This window comes from Pleurodeles waltl, chromosome 10 (genome assembly GCF_031143425.1).
Source record: "Pleurodeles waltl isolate 20211129_DDA chromosome 10, aPleWal1.hap1.20221129, whole genome shotgun sequence".
Taxonomy (NCBI): Eukaryota; Metazoa; Chordata; class Amphibia; order Caudata; family Salamandridae; genus Pleurodeles; species Pleurodeles waltl.
In genome coordinates this window covers 735,706,024-735,717,899 of record NC_090449.1, presented here as the reverse complement: position 1 = coordinate 735,717,899, position 11,876 = coordinate 735,706,024, and positions in this window count along the sequence as shown.

Genomic DNA, 11,876 nt, shown 5'->3' with positions numbered 1-11,876 from the left:
CCGGGTTCAATATAGTGCACCGTTTAAGCGAAACATTTGGTGACCCCAGTATGATTGTCTCATACTTAGTGAGGCGCGCATTTGTCATGTGCTGGGTTTTAGTTCGGGTCAACAGGATTTCAACTGAATGCGGAACCATTACTGTTAGGGGGTATCCCATGACTATGCCTTCGCATTGTATAAGACCTTGACCAACTGCTGCAACTATGCGCAAACAACCCGGTAAGGCTGCTGCAACGGGGTCCGAGGTAGCCGAAAAATATGCTACAGGGCGATTTGCACCTCCATGGACCTGTGTTAAGACAGACAAAGAACATGCATCACGTTCATGACAGAACAACGGAAAAGGTTTCTTATAATCAGGCATTCCTAAAGCTGGTGCTTTGCACATGCACTCTCTTAACTCCATAAATGACTCAAGCTCTTCTTTGGACAAGGTTATGGTATATGGCTCATCCTTGATTTCTTTGCCTGTCAGTTTTATCAAAGGTTTAGAGATGATCGAGAAGTTGGGTATCCACTGGCGACAGTAGCCCACCATTCCCAGAAACATTCTAACATCCCTTTTTGTTGTTGGGGGTTCATTTGCAAAATGGCTGTTATTCTTTTCCTTTGATATTCTCGTGGACCCTTTTTCAATTAGGTGCCCTAAATATTTTACCTCTTTCTGACAGTATTGCAGCTTCTTAGGCGACACCTTGTGTCCATTCTTTCCCAAATGATTTAGTAAGGCAATGGTATCGTATTTACAGCTGTCCCTTGTTTTAGATGCAATTAGCAAATCGTCAATGTACTGCACAAGGGTTGAATTAAAAGGCAGTACCAGAGGCTCCAAATCCTTTTTCAATATCTGATTGAAGATGGACGGTGATTCAGAAAACCCTTGAGGAATTCTGCACCAACTGTACACCTTATCCAGGAATTTGAAACTAAACAAAAATTGGCTATCCTCATGAAGAGGTATTGAAAAGAAGGCTTGTGACAAGTCTACAACAGTAAACCATTCAGCAGCACAGGGAACCTGGAACATGATTACTGCTTGGTTGGGCACCACAGAGCAACATTTTACCACAATTTTGTTTATTTTTCTCAAGTCCTGCACAATTTGAACTTTCCCACAAGGCTTCTTCAAACCCATTATGGGAGAGTTACACGGACTGCTCAAAACTTCTTTCAGGACTCCCTGTCTCAGAAAATCTGCAATTATTTGTGACACTTCGATGAGAACGTCTTCAGTCATGTAGTACTGTGGCACTTGAGGGAATGACGCATTTGCCTTTATCTGGACTTTAACTGGTTCCACTCCTTTTATTAGCCCTACTTCCTTTCCAGTCAGGTCCCACACCTTCTCTGTTACCGTCCCCTGCAGCTCAACAGGTAGATCAATCAGGGTAAGCATCGGGAACAGGGTAATCCTCATTAGCTGTCCCTGTGCCTTCTTCTGAGAACTGTCCTTCATCGCCCTCATCATCACTATTTGTCTGCACTTCTATTCCATCATTGGAACAGGTAATTGAACACTTCGTCTTGCACAATAAGTCCCTTCCCAGTACTCGAGTCGCAGACTACAAACCTATGTAGCCCCTGGAAGTTGCCAATCTCAACCTGCACTGGATCTGTAATCGGGTTTGTCAGATACTGGTTTGCAACTCCAACCACTCTTATGGTACGCCCTGAAAGCGGCAATTTTGGAACCTCTACACTCCTGACTGTAGAGCGTGTAGCTCCAGTATCAACCAAAAATGAGACCTTATAGCCCATCACCTTTCCTTCCACATATGGACCCCTCTGATCCACCTCTAGAGATGCTGCAAGTCTGCACTCTTCACTGTCTGAACTATCATCTGACCATTCCCCATTCGTGCCATTTTCACCTCGTAATGGAAACTGTTGTACTGTATTATTTTGGCTCATTACCTGACCTGTGACCTGTTGAGGAAGCATCACCTGTTGCTGTCCCATCGGAGCCATTGGTAATTGCATTTGCTGTCTAGGTACCACAGAAGTCTGCTGTTGTACTGGTTGCATTTGTACTGACTGAAAACGCGGCATTTGCATCTGCTGCATGGGCTGTACCCCTTGCATTTGTACCAGATTGTTCTGATAATTCGGGTTTTGATGTCTCATTTTCAGACCCCGTACATTTTGTAATCTACCAACATTAGCACCTTGCTGAACAGCACCGTCCTGCACCATATTTGGGCACTCTCGTTTCCAATGCCCCACGCCCCCGCACGCGTGACATGGTGACATCCTTTTCACCCCTTGCACGTCGTTTTGAACCACAACAGCATTTAAATCTGGAACGCGATTTACAAACCCTCGGTCTCGACCTTTCAGCTGTGCCTGAAACACACCATTCATTTGCGGTTGTTGCTGTATCATCTGTTGAACTCCGTTTCCCTGTATTCCTGCCTGAGCAGCCCTTACCTGCATCACCATCACCTTCTCTTTCAGCTTTTTCTGTTTTAGCTCAATCTCATCACTACAGTATTTTGAATACTGTAACACTTCATCAATTGGTTTCGCTTGCCAACAAATCAAATGATTCTTAATCATCTGGCTAACTTCTGGTCTCAATCCTTCGACAAATCTAAACACAAGATGATTCATGTCCTTCAGTTCAATAGTCTCAGTACCGCTGTGGTGTTTGAATGCCTTTAACAACCTTTCATAGTAAGCATGTATTGATTCTTTAACCTCTTGAGAGGTTCATTGATTTTCTGCCAATCAGTCACTTTCGGCGACACCTTTTGTTAAAAAAATTCAATCACCTTCTGATAATACTTCATCACCTCTTCAGAGGGTGCCCCGGTCACCTTATCCCTTGCCGGCTCCTTCGTCGGCCAATCTACTCCTCTCTTACACTCAAGCCACAAATCAGGCGGAACAATGATTTCAAACAAGGTATTCAAGTCTTCCCAGAGACACTTTGCAAGTTTCACAAACCTATCCGTTTGTTGATACCACTCGATTAGTTTCTCTCTCAGTCTGGGATAATCATTGGTAAAGGATAGGATGTCTCCCCTGGACCACAGTACATGGACTAAGACACCACCAGCTGTCTCTCTCATAGGTAATATTTTTACTGAATCCACATCGGGGTAGGCCTTAGCTTGGTTAGACCCTGGACTGTCACTCTTTCCCTTGTCTCTTTTCTTTGCCCACCTGCCTTCCCATTTTTCCAGTGCACCCCAGAATTGCGCACTTTGCAACAACTCTTTCAAATTTACCTTCATACCTGCAAACCTCATGTGCTCAAAATCTTTAGAGTCGAAGTCTAATCTGTAACTTCTTTTCAGATGTTTAGTGTTTCCAATGTCGATATTGTATTTATCTGCCAAGTTTGCCAACTTCTGATGTACCTTGCCTACCTCTTTGGTAATCTTAGGGCACAGGAATCTTAATTCTGCTTCAGTGTAAAATTCCAATCTGTTCACTCCCATCGTACCTTCTACTAACTCAGCAGCTTCTGCCCCTAATCTTACAAGGTTTAGGTACTCGTCTTGCTTTTCCTTCTCTGGATCAACTGTAATCACTGCCACCTTTTGTGAAGTGTAAGTCTTTTCTAGCCATTCATTTAACTGTTGGACTGTGAAACCCTGCAGTGAAATGGTCCCTGCATGCATCATCGGGGAACGCAAGGTGTTCGTGCTCGTTGTTTGGGGAGTTAAGACCCCTAGCCCTGCTTGACGCATTGCTTCTATGGGTGCTCCCACTGGACTAAGATCCATTAAAGACCTCGGCTGTTCAACTGCTTGCTCTCCTGGAGCCATTATCTGGGGAGTTCCCATGGACCGTCCTCTTATCACTTCTTGAGTCATCACTCCCTGGTCACATACGCCAGTTTTGCCCTGTGCATACAATGGTACTGGTGGACCGACAGTAATTGGCAACAATATGGCAGCAGGTGTCTGACCTGGACCCAGACTCCGTGGAGCAGCAACTCCATATGTCTGTTTCAATGTACCTGGGACAGGTACTAATGGTGGACCAGCTACTGGGTTGTACCCTGGTGTCAGCTGTGGTTGCGGTTGGGACAGTAATTTCGGAGTTGACTCAATCTGTACTAATTTTTATTTTGTGTATATTGGGTCTGGCGGCACTATCAGATTTGTAGTAGTCTCAAGTACTGGGACGTCTGGATAGATTCTCTGTATCTGCGGTGGAGGTTGCAACTGTATCGGTATGTCTGGAGCAGTGGGTACCCTGACACCATTCTGTACCGGAAACGTATCACTAGTCTGTGCCGTATCAGCAACTCCCTTTTCCTGCGTCTGGTTCCCAGGATCCGTGCTAGTGCTTGGAGCACTATCGCTCACCGCATAAGGCGGTGGACGGTCATGTAATAACCTGTCCATAAACTCCTCATCGTCTGAATCATCTTCCTCTTCCCAAGGTCTTTTATTTTCTTTAGATTTTCCTGAGTCTTTATCTGTCTAACAAGAGGCTTTTTTTCCCTGTGTTTCTTCTCCCTGTGTTATGGCTGGGAACAGTTTTAGTCCGTCAACAATTCCTCTTCTCCACATTTTACTCTCGTTATCCCAGCTAGCCTCAGCATAGGATTTTTCTGCCCTTCTGAGCCTTCTATGGAACCTTTCTTGTCTATGTTTAAGAGCCATCAGGTGCCAAATTGCTAAAGCCTCATACTGAGCTGGTCTCGGAGGTGGTTTCTGTATACTTAACATCCACCTTAAGTTCTCCAGCACCTTTGGATTGAACGCTCCATGCTCCGGAAACGCTAAGCATCCCTCCTTCTCTGTTAGTTTGCGCCACTGTTTCATCCATAAGCAAGGCGCTACGCCCTTTTCTTACATAACCATGTAAGCCGGAGTACCCTCAGGCGGTGTTGGCTCCCCATCAGTTGCTACAATATAAGTGTCTCCCTTCAGAGCACTCTTAAATGCTTTAACAAAATTCATTTTGCGATTTTCCCTTGTTTTGTATTTAATCAACGTGACTTAGTTCCCAGGACACCCTTCACCCATCTTTCTCAACCTATTGCCTCTCACGGACGTCAGCCAATCCTTGCGCGACCCCTCTCGACAACTGACCTATCTCAGCGCGGCACCACTGACGTCACACTTACACACATACTGCAGCTGACAAAGTCTTGCGACTCGTCCGCTCCCACTGAACCCACACAATCTAATACAATGATTGTGAGCACCTTAAATGACAACACAAATCTGCCGGTTTACTACAGGAAGGGTAACACATTCGCTTCAGAACTTTACAGAGATTTCACTTGAAGCCTCAGCCGCTACTTTCTCCTTATCAGTCCCCGCATACGCAAGCAGAATTCGACCCGCAAATTCTACTCTTGACTTGTCAATGGCTTATTCTAGTGCACTTTAGAACTTACCAAATCTCCATCGAACGTTTCACACATGCATCTACTCAAACTTGACTTGTCAACCACGCCCGATTGACCTATTAAATCGCACAGATCACAACATAAACCCAAGTGTCTTCTACACTTGTTAACATACTCCGGAGTCCTAGACCACGACAGGTCCGTACATAAACAACCAACCACGTGTATAATTTTGAGCATTAAGCACCACACTCATATGAAGTACGCCGACTTCCCTACTCTCATACTGTGGAGTACGCCCACTCCTACTAAATAACACATACTTGGCCTAAATACACACAAATCTCACAATTTCCTGCAAAAAGGCATAAGCTAAGCAAGCGCAAAAACCCTAAACCACATACATTATGGCACCGAGAACATCCCCAACTCACTTAGGCAGGTTCCGAGATCACAGGAAAGTCATGGTGAAATTAGAAACCCATCATACCTCCAATTTGCATTATCACAGAAAAACAAATTAAACAATGGTTCTCTGTCCTAGGGCCCCCAAGGGCCAAAACCGTTGCTCTGCTACCAGAACTGTTGACGCGTCCCTCTATGTTAATTTATTACACATTGGGACTCGTTTTAGGTCAATGAATCTTGTGACCCAGTGGGGAGACACCGTAGGACGAGATAACTGATCAATATGTTGAGCAATATATCAATAATGTCACCAATATTTATCACCACAATGCACTTTACTTTAGATAAAGACATTAATTAAATTGTCGACGCAACCATGACCTTTCAGCCATGAATAACCACACCTGTTGATAGAATTTAATGAATTTTATTCCCTATTGATTACAATCTGCGAGCAGATGAATTAATCTCAATACCAGGAAGCATAAGAGCATAGTCACAATATGGCAACTGTGATAAGATTTCATTAATGCAAGAATTACAAACATAAGAACATAACACGGCGTGAACATAGATCAGAATACAACAAAATATCATATATGTCTCAGTTCAGCAAAGCGTAACGTCAGTCATTTGTCTATTTGTGTCAGTCAGAGTGAATTTCCTATCCTAACCACTAATTAGCATCAGCATGTTGGGCTTCATGCAAAACAATTTAGAACACCAATTTAGAAAAAAACATCTAGCTAGGGTTTCTATAAAAAGAGCAGTTGGTACCTAGAAAGGAAAAGCAAACAGACAAAATACAAATTGCATTGTCATAATTACCCTCCAAGGATTAGATCAGCATACAGGATCAGTCTTCGTCTTCAGGACATCAGTCAAAACGCCATCAGTCTAAACTCGTCTAAAGGACAGGGGACACTTCCGTCATAAGGAGGAGGAGTGTAAGGGGCAGTCTATGGGTGAGGATGATTAATAAGTCTCAAAGTCACCGAACAGAGTGACAAAGTTTCTGGATACAATCAATAGCATTCCCTACCTAATTCTAACGTCCCTTCTGTGGCATGGGTTTTTATCCCTTTTTCGTTATACCTTCCGCCAAAATTCTATTGGACATTCTCTATACCCCACTATCTTTAACCTATCAAATTATACATTAGGTAATCCCAATTGTCACCCCACGATAATTTATAACACTTTGACTGGTCTTCATAATTGACGTCTTCAGAGGTGGCACATCCGGGGGGGTTCTTCACCACTTGGCACGTCTTCTCGGGTCATGAGTTCCTTTGTCCATGGTCTAAGGTCCTTGTACATTACATTAATCTACTTTTGTTTCAAAATTGTATTTGAATTCATACTAAAGCAGCTAGCATGCGGATGAGAAGAGAAATTTGTATTGATACATAGAATGAAGAAAAGAACATTTGCAGGGTCATGGTCCTTTGCGAGTCAGCAGACTGAAAAACAAGAAAATGCTTTTAATATGAGAGCTAGGCAGCTAAATCCACAGCTCACGCTAACTTAAGGCCTATAGGATTTTCAATGCAGTATCGTAAATGTTAATGTAAGCTTGATTAGTCATAATGCAAACAATCATTACTCATAATTGTCATTAGTTCGTGTACACAATGGTAGCTGCACGTTATCATAGTTATAATTAAAATGCATGTTAAGCAAATTACTAATTATTGTCGTTTTCTATGCAGTATCGTTAAGCATTGGTATAAGCATTTCACTTTTAGTATATGTAATATTTAAACTACGCTTTCTCACCTCCATGAGAGCACGCCAATCCATCTTACAACCCATCAGCTCTCCTTTGCCAAAGCACATAGCAGCGTCCAATATCCATCGCACTTGCCTCCTTCCCCCGCCTTTTGCCTCCCCCTTCATATCCCACAGCTGGCACCCCATCTTATGTTATGCCAATACCTTTATCTGCACGACAACCCACTCCCCTTACTTCTCTTAAAAAGAGCTACACCTGCTGTCATCACCATGGTACTGATAGAGCGGTCCGTAGTAATAATTTACCTGTGTTCGGACGCTCTTTAGGCCGATGAATCTTTTGACTAAGTGGGACTCTCCGTACTCTTAATCGGTCACCTTAATCAAATCAATAATCAATAACGAACATAAGCAATACCTTGATCAACATAACACTTAACAATTAATCCAGAATACATTTCGGTGAACCCTGACCTTTCAGCCAGGAATAACCACACCAGTTTATTGCAAAGTTAGTGAATTTATTTCCCTATATTAACAAAGCTAGCACAATATAGATGTGTCTCAACACCAAATGATAAACATAAATGAACATTAATAGCTGTCCATAGCGGCGAAACAGGTGCAATCTATGTAGCATTTGAATAACAAGGCATTCGATAATAGCAATGCAAATCACTAATACTATGATCTGTAATGAACTTATTGCATACATTGGTCAGCATAGCAAGGTCTTAAATTGCATCGTGCGACAAAAGGAATCCTCGTCTAACCTCAAATTAGCATCGGCATGTGGGACTTCATGCAAAACAATTTAGCAACATTAATTTAGAAAACTCCTAGCTAGGGATCTTATCAAAATCAGCAGTTGGTTACCTAAAAGAAACACAATGCAATTGTACAATTTCCTTTCATATTTACCAATTACGATCAGCATACAAGGAAGTCTTCGTCTCACAGGTACCGTTTCTCGATCAGCATGGGTACCGTTTCGACCGGCATGGGGCGGGGCAAAGGGGCAAGGTGGACGGGGCAATTGCCTCACGGCGGCAAGGTAAAACTACTACTTCATGCAAAGGGATCAAATCAAAGTTAAAGTCTCTAGGGCCAGAATCATTTAAAGTCTCTTTCTCTCGATTAGAGAAAGCATCAAAGTCTCTCAAAATGGCGTCGCAGCAAAGTGGGCCATAATAGCTACGAAGTCTGCAAAATGGCGGGTAATGGCTGCAAAAAGCTACCTTCTTCTCGTGCACCTGGGTTTTTATAGACAACAGTTCAAATCCAGTAGGGTCTTCCATTGGAGGGTTGATAGGTTAGCTTCAAATTGTCCAATCAAAAACGACAGTTCCCAAGCTTTTGCTTAAGCATACATTATCCTTGGAGATGGGTACGCAAGTTGCAACATTGTATACCAATTAGCTCACTTTCAGAGCCTCCATTGTCCGCACCTGCAAATCGACCTTGGAGTAAAGAGAAATATGCCAGGCTGGCACGAAACCTTAAGATAAGCATGTGAACGGTTTCTGTGGAAAAGTACAGCTTCAAGCAAAAATACACGTTTATTAGCACAGTGGAAAAATACGGGCATCTAAACCGTGCGACCAGGCAACTAGGCCAAAGCCTCCGCTAAAGTAATGCTAAGCTAAAACATTTCAAACAAGCAAATCGTAGCACACGTTTATGATTATGTCGGATTAGTGCAATTCTAGTACACCACGTTATATAAAGCACGCGTATAAATGTTGGCAAACTACTCTAAGGGCACATTTTGTCCCCGTACAATCTTTATTAGTTCGGTTAAAGACACACATGATTATTTCACACAACGTTTACGCTCTAATAAATGTGAAACCTTCATTTTCTGCTTCATCAATCCCTCCTCTGATGACTACTTGTCATCACACCAAACCATGCCCACAAATTTTATTCCATTAAAATTCTGTCAGTTCTCTTTTCCTTTTAATTCCCCTAGTTTGCTCTTTGTATTCTTCTGCCATTCTTTTCATAATTTTCTCTTCTTTTCTTCTCTTAATTCTTTCCATAATCATTATTATCCCCCTTTTTATTCCCCAAATTCCAAATATGCAAATTATTACTATTAATATTCCTTCTATTATTTTCAGCAATATTCCATTCCAAATTCCCCCAATCCAATGTCCCACTGAAGCAAGTCCCTTTCCAACCTTCTCCCACACTCCTGGTTCTTTCAATTCCTTCAAATCTGCACTTTCTTTTGTTAGATTAGCAAGCATAGTTTTAATCTTCACACTATTGTCAGGAATATATGTACAACAGTGTCGTGCACCAAGCATTTTGCAAACGCCACCATCCTTTGCTAAAAGAATGTCTAAAGCAAGCCTATTTTGAAGAGTCATAGCTCTTTCCGCTGCAAGTTCAGCATCTATCAGGATTATAGCACCTGAAAACTTTGTCAACATGTTATCCACTATAGTAGACAACTTTCGTATTTTGATGGAATTTAACACAACTCCCAATGAAGGAATCATGGCTCCAAATATATCTCCTACCACAGCAGCTGCGGTCTCTCTTTTCTGGATACGATGGGATCCAGATGTCTTTTGAATCATCGATAGGTCATCCAGTTGATAAACCTTTGGGAACACTATACCCAAATAACATCTCCCCCACCATCCCTTTGGAAGACGATAATAGGCATTATACCCACAAATGTAATATACACCTGGAATGACAGGGTCAAGTCCGTTCATCATGAATGTCCATTTGGCCTTAAAGATAAACGTATGTTTACACTCACTCGCTCCTACAAAAATATTGTCATAATAAGATTCACCTCGATATATACAAAATTTCCCTACATGCCAAGCATCTAAAGCTATTCTCCCTTGTGTCTTTATTGCGGCAAAATCATAATTATCTACTGAAGTCCTCTTATGTAGCTCTTTTTCTAATTTCGCATTCATTTGTGCCCTTCTATCATCTGTGCGATCTAAAAAGCTTATCTCTACTGCAGAGAGCGAGCAGGTAAGATTTTCCCTATGAGCGTGAGCCGTTTCAAAAGGTAGCATTGGCTCGAAAAATTCCCTCATTATCTTAGCATCCCAATCTTTAGCAATCTGACTTAGCTGCGCTATTATAGGAACATAAGCAAAGGTAACATCATAATTTGAGTAAAAATACTGTATGTGAGTTTGACCATAAAATCTAGACATTACTATACTACATGTAATCCCGTATGTAAGAGGCATGTGGTGATAAGTCACCCCTTCCTTTACTGAGGTCGGTATTTGTGTACACACATAACAATCCTTCGCATCCATAGTCTCAACATATTCTGTTAGCAAGCGATAGAAAACATTATATGAAAGTTCTTTCTTATCATGCAAAAGTCTCTCATCTATTTCTAGTCTTTTCAATGCAGTTAGTTCAGTGACAGTGACAGGAGCAAAAGTAGAAGCATCAATTTTCTCATTCTCACCCTTTCCATGCATTGCAACCACTATTGCCATTATTATTAGTACACATGCAATTATCAAGCCTATACACACATATTTACAATATTTCTTTCTTTTGTTTTGCGTCATGATCTGTATAGAATCAGAGAGCTAGAAGCACCTATAAAGAAACTATTTAGCAATTCAGTTACAAAGCTGAACGAGCGCAATGTTCACACAGTCTTCTTCAAGAGGCCAGTCACTTATCGGTTAGCAGCATTTGTCTCAATTCGGCAATAACTCAGTCTTTATCGGTTTAGCAAATGTCCCATCCGGTTTAGCAATGTCTCAGCTGATTTTATCACTTTAGATTGTAGCAGGCAATGTCATTTATCACCCTTTCAATCAACACTGTCCATAAAACTTTTCTTTTCTATTGGTATCTCTTCCTCTTCTTCGTTCTCGATGCTTAGAGATACAAACTCGTCAGTCCAATCGTCATTGACTGCATATGCCCATTCAGGACCGGAATATCTCCTGTTTGGTATCCTTTTCCTTTTCAATTTTGCTTCTCTTTTCGATTCCGCTTCGCTGGTACTTTCCTCTTTTGTCAAGTCTTTCTCCTCACTCGAGGTTGGTACCACGACAGACACTTCTTTTCTTTTCTCTTTCACTTTAGGCCTTTCTCCGTCGTTCAAACCTTCTCCAGTCCTTTGTTTTACTGGCGATATACTTAGTCTCCTCTTTGCACCATGTCCATTTGACGGACCTGCAACCTTTTCTGTAGAAGTTTGAACTGTTTCGTTCTGTTCTGCCTTGTCCCCTCTTTCTAGGGAATCAATCACGTTCTCCTTTTCTTTTTCGGGATCGTCTGCTTCTGGGAAAGCCCTCCTCTGATCAGGCTCTCCTGCTTTTTCACCCTTGTCGAGCCCTTCGTCACCGTTACCTTCGTCAGGCTCTGTATCACTTTCAGCTGCTTCAGGTTCTTTTTCACCCTCAGCTGC